Genomic DNA, 12,111 nt, shown 5'->3' on the forward strand with positions numbered 1-12,111 from the left:
AGAGGTTACATTAGGGTTTTTCCCATAACCAGGACTTTCCCTAAGTGATAACACATCTGGTCAATCTTCCACCCCATCTGTGTAGCTAGAACAAGAATTGATCAAATGGATGAGTACGTTGATATAGGAGAAAAGGTCTCCTCATAGTAAATCCCCTGAAATTAAGAGTTACCCTTGGCCACAAATTTGGCCTTTTAATTTTCTATGTGTTTGTCTACTACATGCTTTACCTTGAATATCAATCTTGAACCCACAACTGATTTTTCTGTTAGTCATGCAACCACTTACCAAACATTTTTCTTTACAGTGTATTTATATTCCTCAACCATTACATCAAGCCATATAGGTTCCTCTACTACTTCCTAGAAAGTGAATGGCTTAGTCTCTACAAGTTCAGTCATTAGAGTCATGTAGCTAGTGTACCGATTTGGTTACCTTCTCTATCTATACTGATTTGGAGCACCCACATTCTCCATCGCATCCTATACAAGTCTCTCAAATTACCTTGTCCTTTTTCTGCCTTCTCTGGAAGTTTATTCTTCAGTGGTTATCTCCACTCTCTGCTTCTTAATTTGTGGTTGCTCCAGGTTATTGCTTAATTTTTTGGAGACATGATAGTAAATGAAGGCTCCAAAAATATTGAAGTGCGAAATATCTGAATTTTTCCCCGAGAAAACCTCCTCCAATGTACTCATACCAAGAACCCTATGAGGACTTTGGTTCTGCAAATACACTGTTGTGTTGGATGCCTCAACCCATAAATGCATAAGTAGGATTTGATCATGTAACATCTCCTTCTCTGATCCCATAATGCTATGGTTCTTTCTCTCAGCCACCCCATTATGTTGTGGGTTGTGGGGTGTTTTCAACTCTCATTGAATGCCTTCTTTTGAATAGAAATTTTTAAATTCATTCGAAACCTACTCACCTCCATTATCACTCGTGAGAGCCTTCACCTTCTTACTGGTTGGTTTCTAAACCAGTGCCTTGAATTCTACAAACTTGGAGAATGTCTCATCCTTCTTCCACATGAAGAAGATCCAGCACTTCCATGAGAAGTCATCAATAAAAATGATAAAATATTTGTTCCTAGAAGTGGAGGTTGTTGAGAAGGGTCCACAGATATCAGTGTGGATCCTTTCCAAGACTACGTGTGCCTTGTTGTCCCAACCATGGAATGTGGATTTTGTGTACTTCCAAAAATTACATCATTTGCATACATCCTACTACTAAAGTTCTCCTTTGGGAAGGCCTATGGTTATCTATTACATGATCTTCAAAGAACCAAGATGTGCAAATGGCCAAATATTCTATGCCAAAGTTCACTGACATTGCAGCTCTGCACCTTCTCTACCTTTCTTCTCAATACAGAACAATCCTCCACATCTAGCTTGTATAGGTTCTTCACACGAACCTCGATATGCTTCACATGTCTCGTGGCTATATGTCTCAAGAATTCCTTTCCTTTGTTGAAGATCACATCATAACCATGGTCTTCCAAAATTGCAATAGAGATGAGATTATTCTTTAGGCCTGAAATGAACATGACATCCTTGAGCCCAAGGTGGGTGTCTAACTCTTTCTGAAAGTTGACTGTATGAATATCGATTGTGTTATACCTTCCGTCATCCCCCATATCCATGTACATCTGCAAATATTTTTCTTCTAGGTCACTGAAAAGGTCTCTACACCCTATCATGTGGAACGATACACCTGAGTCCAAGTACCACATGTTCCCTGTCACTGTGTTAGCCATGCATGCAATGAGGGTAAATTCAGGCTTGAATTATGAAGCCAAAGCTTCATCTGCTGCTCCTCCTAAGGTATTTTTTCTTGTCTTCCTGTGTGGACACTTCGTGGCATAGCGCCTGAATTCATGACAACAGAAGCATTCAATTTTTGAGAAATATTTATTCTTGCCCCCTTGACGGGATTCTAGTTTGGATTGGGATTTCTTCCCTTTTCCCTTATTTTCCTTTCTGGCCAATGAAAATTTCTCTTCATCCTTTCCCTTGGATGAAGTTTCATCTCTGGTGTTCTACCTTATTTCCTCATGTACCAAATTAGACCATAAGCACTCCTAATTTATTAGTTTCTCCCTCCTGTTCACTGAATCTTGATAGCTATGCCACCTCTTTGGAAGGCCCAAAAGGGCTAGGCTTACCAAGTCATCTTTAGGGACTGTAACACTGACCCCACCTAGTTCATCACAACATTGTGTGAACCTCCTCATATACTTCGGTATAGTTACATTCTTCTGCATCTTGATACTTCAAAGTTTATCCTTGAGCGTCATCTTCCTATGATCACTACTATTCCTGAACAATTATTGTAGTGCTTTCCACGTTGCGTACAAGGTTTCTTTTCCATGAAGATTCGAGAAAATATGATCTTTTACTCCCTCCAAGTGATGTAGGTGGATATTAATGGCCACCCACCTATTCCACTTAGACCTCTAGTCAGTTTCATCAGTTTCATCGATTATAGCACAATTTACTATTTTTATCAGTTTCCAGGTCCTAAACTTCTGAAGTTGTTTTGACCCCCTAAATGGAATTTCTTTTAGGTTCAAAAAGGGCTTGTGTAAATCATGTATTAATTGGATACAAAATTCTAACAAGGTGTCGTACACGCCAAATGGAGATCATATGACCAAGTAACGACCCCAGGAAGTTGGTTTCACAACTAACCCCAACGGGGCCCACAAACTGCAAAACAAAGGAAAAATCCAAGGCAGGGTGACCCAAAAAAACCCATCGAAGCCATAAGAAAATAATAAAACCACAAATATAAAAAAGGACATATGAAAATGGTGTGAGTTCCATAAGATCCCCACTCACAACATGAGTACGTGTTGAGCCAAGCAATCACTAATGTTGAGCTAAAGGTTTCAGAATTAGATGCATGTTCTGACTCTTACTCAGAACCTGACAAGGGGAATAAAAAAGGGAATAATATTATTGATGTGGAGCTGATTGGCACTATTGCCACCATCAAGATCCATAATATTGAGCCCGAAGACCTAAAGGAGGGGGAGTGTCTCTTCCACTCACAAATGTGGATGAAGGAGTCTCTGATGTAGTTCATTGTTGACGGCGGAAGCCAAAAGAACCTCATTTCAATAGAGTTCATGAACTAGTTGGGCTTACGAACCACACCATACCCGCAGTTCTACAATATCATATGAATTCACCAACAAAGAGATCTCCACATCAACCAACAATGTCGCCTTCCCTACAGCATCGAGCCCTTCACAAATGAGGTATTGTGTGATGTTACTCCTCTTGAAATTTGTGATGTATTGTTAGGCCAACCATACTTGTTGAAGCATAATGTTGTGTATGATTATAGACCTTAAACTTTTATTATTTCTTATCACAATAATTTATATACGATACCATAGGTTACATCACCTACCACCGTCTCTTTGATCTCTGCGAAGAAATGCAATAAGATCATTTCCCATACTAGAAAATTTATTTTCCTTATGATTTGCCCTCAAGGAAAGAAGAATATTGTGGCCACGTCCACAATCCCCAAATAGGGTTCCTTCACATGGTAGTAGCAGATGGACAAGTTCATTGAGAAGTACAGGGACATATTCACCTCACCCATAGGGGTAACCCTACACTGTTAGGTTAAGCACTCCTTCGATCTATCCCCGGGCACACCACTACCCAATGGACCAATCTACCAACACTCTATTCTAGAGAATGATGAAAATAAGAGGCAGATTCAGGATTCTTTCTAGAAAGGGAAGATCAGGCCAAGTTCATCACCCTGTGGGATCCCGATCATGTTGGTACAAAAGTAAGATGGCACCTGAAGACTCTATATTGACTATCAAGCGTTGAATAAGATCACTGTCTAGAATAGGTATCCAATCCCACAAATTGATGACCTTCTCGACCATCTCAAGGGGGAAAATATTTCAGCAAGATTGATTTAAAATATGGTAATCACCAGGTACTATTCAAACCCTATGATGTGTGGAATACTGCCTTCAAATCCAAGGAGGGCCTTTTTGAATGGCTAGTCATGCCTTTTAGGTTGACGAATTCCCACACAACCTTAATGAGGATGATGGAAGACATATTTTGGCCCTTCACCAACTCATTTGTGGTAGTGTATTTGGATGACATCTTGATCTTCAGGAAGAGTTGGGAAGAGCACCTACACCATATTTGGCAGGTCCTCCAAACCCTACGACAATACAAGTTGTGTGTCAATTTGGAGAAATGCACTTTTGGTATGACCCAAGTTCAATATCTTGGGTACATCATTGATGAGTGAGGTGTGCAAGTGGACCTAGCCAAGACACAATTATTCAATATTGGCTAGCCCCAACCACTCTAACAGAGCTACATAGCTTTCTGGGTCTTGGGAATTTCTACTGCAGGTTTGTGTTGGGTTTCTCATATCACTTGGCCTTTGAATCAAGTCATCAAGGGCAGAGTGAAAGAAAATCTCTTATGATATGTATTCCAATAGAAGGATTTTGTCGAGTTGAATAGTCTCTTCTTCTTTGCACCAATGCTCACATTACCAAACCTGAAACAACCATTATAGATTGAGATAGATGCCTCTGACTATGCAATCGGGGTAGTTCTTACTCAGCATGGGAATCTGGTGGCATATCAGAGTGAGATACTTTCACACACAGTCGAAAAGTATCCCACCTATGATAAATATATGTATTCCATTATTCAAACTTGCAAACAATGCAAGTGTTATATTATAGGGAAGGAAATCGTCATCCACATAGACCACCGACCCCTGTAGTTCATATAGATTGAAGGAATTTTTCAAAATAATTGCCATCAGAAATGGTCCACATACTTGCAATAGTTCCATTTTAACATCAAGTACAAGAAGGGTGTCACAAATAATGTTGTAGATTGCCTCAGTCGACTGCTGCTCATAGTGCTGACCACTGTGCTCGACCCTTGTTGTCACAAGACTTTAGAATGGCCACATCTTTACAAGTGTGATCCAAAATTCAACACCACATAACAAATGCTCCTGGAAGGTAACAAACTTATAGACTTTAATCTCTAGGACACACTATTATGAAACCTAGGACACATTTGTTTTCCTTCAAGTGACCGTGTGAAAATGATTTGGGAGGCACACTACAGTCGGGTCACTAAACATTTTGTGGTAGAGAAGATAACGATAGTGCTGCAGAAGTATTTTTAAATGCCAAACCTTTGACAGCATGTTGGGAAGTACATGAGATCTTACACTTCCTGCACCATTATCAAACCTTCAATCAAGAAGAAAGGCATGTGTACTCCCCTACCTACTCCTAGATGACCATAGGAATCCATCTCCATGGATTACATGTCGGGCCTTCCTTCTACCAAGCATGGAAACATTTTCAAGGCTAATATTCGCAGTTGAGCTAATTTTCTATTATTTTTCCAAAAAAAATATTCAACAATTTCCATTTTTTCTAAAAATGATTTGCACAAATTTTACAATATAAAATTATTTTCCTTAAAAATAGCCAACATTATGTAGAGAATATATATATAATCATTATAAATTTGAACAATTTTACAAATATATCAATAAAATTCTTATAGTTTTCATATTAGGGACTAGTGAGATTTGCTAATGTTTTTAAACTTCAAGATCATTTTCAATCCTTAAACGTTTACCTAATGGCAATGAATGTGTTTTCCTGGTCGTTGGCAGGTTCTCTAAGATGGTCGTTCTGGCGGCCTGCAACAAGAGTATCAAAGCAGAAGCCACTGCCAAACTCTTCTTTGAACGAGTATGGGTACACTTTTGGACCCCAAAGTCCATTCTCTAAGATCATGATAGTTGGTTCCTAAGTTCATTATGATCATGCCTCTGGTTGTTTTTGGTTACCAAGCTCACTAATCCCACAACCTTCCACCCCCAAACTGATGGCCAAATGGAGGTTGTCAACAAAATGATCATGCACATCCTCCGCATGTACAACTTGAATGACCCACACATGGGATGAGAGACTTCCCTATGTCTAGCACAGCTACAACAAAGCTCTTCACAACTCAATTGGCCACTGCCCCTTTTAGGTGGGATTGGGATTCCATCTACTATGTCCCATTGATGTTTCCATACTATTGGCAACTACTCCGGTAGATTCGTCTCATGTCTAATCTGAAGCTCATAATGCTAAGAGATTCATTGAGTGCATTCATCACATCCTCCATCAAGTCCATGACATATTGGATAGATAAAATGCCAAGTATAAACAACTTCATGATCAACATTGGGTACCACATAGGTTGCAGGTGGGTCACAAAGTTTGGTTACATTTACAGAAGGAGCACCCCACTAGGACCCACTGTAAGATTCACCCGCTCCAATATGGGCCTTACACCATCACTAATGTTGTAGGGGACAATTATTTCAAGCTCAACATTCCACCTTTCCTTGGCCTGCACCCAGTATTCAATGTGGACCGGTTGCGGCCATACTTTCTCCCATTGTTGAACACATCAAACATTTCTAAGCAGCTGACACCAACATAGCTCAACCCAAGCTGCATTGAAGAGGACACAGCTGATAGTATCATGGACATGCAGATCATGAACACTCGCCAGCAAAGGATCCATATATATCAAGTTTTCAAAGAAGGCCAACTCCTTCACGAGGGAAAGTGGCTCACTAAGGACTAGGTTCAACAAAAAATTCCTCACCTCATGGAGGCTCTTCACGTAATGGGTACCATTTCTTCCTAAGGGGGGAGGAATTATCTAGGTGGATATTGGTTGCCACCCCTCTATTCCACCTATACCTCCAATTGGTTTCATCAGTTTCCTTGATTATGGCACAATTTACTATTTTTAGTAGTTTTTTAGGTCCTAAACTTTCAGACTTGTTTTGACCCCATAAATGGTGATTTTTTTAGGTATGTAGTAGCCCAAAATTTCTACCAAAAATCCTATAGTACTCCAATAGATATTTCTAATGAGGTATTGTATGTGACAAACAAAGATCATATGACTAAGTTACAACCCCGAGAAGTTGGCTTCCCAACTAACCCATATGGGGCCCACAAACTCTTGGCATTCCATCTCCTTCGGTAGGTTTTTGGATGTTTAGTATTTCCCCTTATTGTTCAAAAATAAAAATTCCCTTGAGCATCATTTTAATGCAACTCAAAGGCATGTAGTTGCCACATATCTTCTAAAAGATAAGCTACCATCGCCCGAGCTAGTCTGTTTCCATTTTGCTTGTAAGCATCTTTCAGTTCTTTGATATTAATGAAATGAGGATTTATTTCTACTGCATCTCTGTGTTTATTTTTATATCTATATTATGTTGTTTTCCTGCATAATTATGGACCACCCGTAACTCCTCTCCTCTCATATATACCCACTTTCACTGGTTTTCCCGGGTAAACATGAGTTAACGAGCTACTATGATAGGACTCAACCTTCCATATGACCTTGAGGAAATGGAGTCAACAAATTAAGACCTTAATGACTTGTCTCATGTTCTACAGGACCTTCAGGAGAAACCCAACCCCTCGAGGTGTCCAACCCCTAAGATAACTCTCCTTTTTCTTGACTTAGAGTCTTAGTCGCGCCCTTGCCAAGGCCTTCGAGTGACTATGGGACTCCAATCGCTCCCATGAACCAACCTGAGTTCGACTGTATCCTTTTCCTGCCAGTGTTATGCCAAAAACTGTGATATTTAAGGCTATTTTCCAGGGTTTGGGCTTAGCCTCTATTCATAACTCTATGAAACTTTCAAAATTCATAACATACATTAAGACAATTCTTATAAACCAAAAATGAAACCAGGACTTCACTTGACCTTCCACAACTGGGACTGACATTTCATCAAACACTTGGTGAATATGCAACTGACAGGTCATGAATGCAAGTCTGAACATAAGGGGATGAAAACTTATCTGAGGTTTAATAAGAAGTATTATTTCCTTCTCACATTAATTGTCATAACATCAATTAGGTCTTGCATTCATTATTCATTCAATTACAAATAAAAACATGAGAATAGCCATGACTAAGAATTGTCATATAACCATGCTTATAACCAACATGTAACCATATAAATAAAAATGAGAGAACATCCTTTAAGCCATATAATAACAAGTACATTTGCTCATCAAATTAATAGAAACTTAGCTCTTATTAAACATAGGAAAAATCCAACCAGGTTCAGGACTTCCATGTATGACCCGACCATAGATTGGTTGAACCAAATCTTTGTTTCATCCAATCACCCTCGTGCCATATTGCAATAATGAATGTGGGATCTCATGGGATAAACCAATCCATAAAAATCCAAGGGAATCCAAATGTTAAACCACCTCCACCCTCACCATACAATAACCTCACCTAAATTGGTGCCAAGATCACAAAACCAAACCTAACTTGGATGCCTCAGAATTTCTTCTCCAATACCTTAAGGAATTTTCCCGTCTCCACCCTCATGCTTTATCATGTATCCATCCATTATCAGTCAAGGGATTCCTAGGCCTTTTGGAATTATCCTGAGACCACCTCACCCAGATCCAATATCTTCCATCAATCGAAAGCTCAAATCGAGAAAATTCCCATCACACCATGGCTATCCAGAAATGCTAAGGTTGGGCTAAAATCCACTATCAATACCGGGCAAAATCCATGCCAATGATAGAAAAAGAACCAAATACCAACATGCACATACCATGCATGTCAAAACCAGCTAGGAAATCATACATGCAACATGTTAACTACAATTATTCTTGTTGAAGTTGCTTGATCCTTGCTTTCCTTTGCATTCCTTGTCCTTCCTTTGCTTGCTTACTTTCCTTTTCCTCTTGGTGCTCTTTTCCTCTCTAAGACTAATTCTAAAACCAAAATGATAAAAAGTTACCAACTAATGCTCTGATGTCTTTTTATTATTCATGCCTCTAATTGCTTCAATTTTCCATTATGTTCTTTCATTTTCCTCCTCACATGCAACCTATGACCTTTCACCTACCTTTTTTCCTAATTTCATTTATTTTCATAAATAAAATTCCAAAAATACCTTTCCTTTTCCATTTCCTTTTCCAATTTCCCCTTATCCATAAACACATCAAGTGAAGCCCACTGGGATATTTTTCCCAACATTTAGCTTGGAATAAGTATCCCTTGGCCCTAGTGTTATTTTTCTTTTATCAACTTTTATTACATGAAATTTTAAGCTGAGGTTGTTACAAACCCCTCCCCCTTAGGGGAACATTGTCCTTAGTGTTCTATGACACCTACAACCAGCAAAACTGTTGAAAATAAAAACATACTACCCGTGGAGCTTTATAACCCATCTCATTGCAGTATTTATAATAACAACCTACTCATATGAAAAACCATCATGACAAACATGACAACAATACCACTTATTGGAGATTTCCAACGTAGCTCATGGAGGTATTTGTAATAGAAACCATACATAATTATGTACAATACCAAAAACTCATTGTCCTCCACCAACAAACAATGAAGTATACATATACCGCATCTGATCAACCATCTCCCATGTAGCTTCATCGGGCCAAAAATTCTTCCATTGCACTTTAACTTGATATATTTCTCTATTTGAGAGCATGAGATGTTTCTACTTCCATATGCACTGAGGTTCCAGCTAGAATTCTCCTTCTTGCTCCACCTACAATACAAACCAATCAATAATTTGATCAACATCCATTACATCTCTTTTAAGCAATGAAACATGAAAAACATCATGGACTTTCACTGTCGGAGGTAGTGCAAGTCTATAGGCCAATGTTCCAATCCTCTCAAGGATCTCAAAAGGCTGACAATATTGTGGTCCCAACTTGGCACATCATGCAATCCTCAAGGAGCTCCTCTTGGGCTTGATGTGCAAATACGCATGCTCCCCAACCTAAAACTCCTTAAATTCCCTGCGTTGATCTACATAACTCTTTTTCCTGTTCTGTTCTACCTTTAGATTCTTCTTTATAACCTGCATTTCTTGTTCCATGTCTGCCAACATGTCTGGTCCAATAAGTACCCTCTTCATTGATCACTCCAACTGATGGGAGTGTTACAAATCTACCCATATAGTGCCTCAAATGAACTCATCCTCAGTGACTCCTGATAACTGTTTTTATAAGAAAAATCAACTAATGGAAGGTACTCCTCCCATCTCATTTTCTGGTACATCACACACATCCTCATCATATCCTCCAGTATCATGTTGACCCTATTTGCCTATCCATTTGTATGTGTATGATAAGTTCGATTGAAGGCCAACTATGTCCCAAAACTTACAAATAACTCCTTTCAAAACCTAGAAGTGAACTTGGCATCCGTGTCTAACAGTTTCTTCTTCGAAGCACCATGCAACCTCATGATCTCCCTAATGAAGACCTGTTCTACCTCACTAGCTAAATAAGTAGCCTTTACTGGGATGAAGTGAGCTACCTTGATTAACTTGTCTGTCACAACAATGATATAATCATGGTGCCTTGATTTCCTCATAATACCTACAATGAAATCCTTGGAAATGACCTCCCATTTCCATTTTGGAATTGGAATAGGCTTAAGCAACCCACCTAGATGCTTACACTCTTCTTTCACCTACTAAGAGTCCAAACATCTAGCCACTAATTATGCCACTTCCTTCTTCAGATTCATCCAATAGTATAACTTATTCACTAATTTCAACGTCTTATGATATCCTGGGTGACCTAAATGTGGCTTAACATGAAACTCCCTCAAGATAAGCTTCTTGAGTTCACTGTCATCCGTCACATAGATCCTCTCCCTGAATCTCACAAAGCCATATACTGTGAGATGATAGTCCACATCTTGATCACCTGTACCCTGATGTAACTTGTACACAAGTTCTATGTACCTGTCATCCTGTTGTCCTACCTGTAAGATCTGATCCTGTAATTTTGTCCCATTTGAGCTCACTACTGTAACATGCTTTAACTGCACTTTCCTGCTGAGAGCATTTGCAACCCTATTCTTTGTACCCTTGATGTATTTGATCTTGAAGTTGAACTCACTAAGGGTATGCAACCATCTATCTTTCCTAGCATTCAAATTCTTTTGTTCAAACATATATCTCAACCCATTGTGATCACTCATCAATACAAACCTCATACCAAAAAGATAGTGTCTCCACATCTTCAATGGATGGATAATAGTTTCCAACTCATGATCATGAGTCACATAGTTTTGCTCATGCTCATTTAGTTTCTTGGAATCATAGCGTATCGCCTGTCCCTCCTGCATAAGGACTCCACCAAGCCCTCCCTTGTAGGCATTTGTGCACACTACGAACTCTTTATCCTGATCTGCAATCTTTAACACTCAAGTATTCGTTAACAACTACTTTAACTATTCAAAACCGGTTGCACACTCCTTTTTTCATTCAAACTTCTTACCTTTCCTCTACAATGATGTAATAGGGTAGGAAATGTGCAAGAAGCCCCTGATGAACATCCTATAGTAACCTGTTAACCACATGAATGATATAACCTCATACATATTTCTAGAAGCTTCCCACTCCATGATAGCTCTTATCATTAGAGGAATTTTGAGGTCTAAAATGGGATTCCTAAGGAAATTATAAAATATTAGTGGAAATAATAAAATAAGATTAGATTACATAATCAAATTTTAGAGGGAAAAAAAGAAAAAATTGTTTTTTCAACTCGTATTTTCAACTTATCCCTCTATGGGTTTACTCAAATTTCAAAGGGAACACTCATTGGATGAAAATTTTGATTCGTCATCTAAGGAGTACCCATTTTGCATACTTTTGATGGACCCTTCTACACAAAAAATGATAAATACATGAAAAATGTGATTGCAGTCACATTTTTTAATGTATTTCTCATTTTTCGTGTAGCAGGGTCTATAGAAAGTATGCAACATGGGTACTCCTTGGATGAGGAATGAAATTTTGCATCCAATGAGTACTCCCGCTTGAAATTTGAGTAAAACCTTAGAGAGATAGTTGAAAATACGAGTTGAAATTTTTGTTTTATTATTTTGTTATTTTTTAATATTTTTACTTGTTTACTCCAAAAATGCTGAATCATCCCCCATGGTTGACATCATCATCTTGAATCCTATTGGTTCTTAAAAA

Source organism: Pinus tabuliformis, chromosome 2_2, assembly GCF_031772625.1.
Source record: "Pinus tabuliformis cultivar Carrire ecotype Pingquan chromosome 2_2, CPIR1, whole genome shotgun sequence".
NCBI lineage: Eukaryota > Viridiplantae > Streptophyta > Pinopsida > Pinales > Pinaceae > Pinus > Pinus tabuliformis.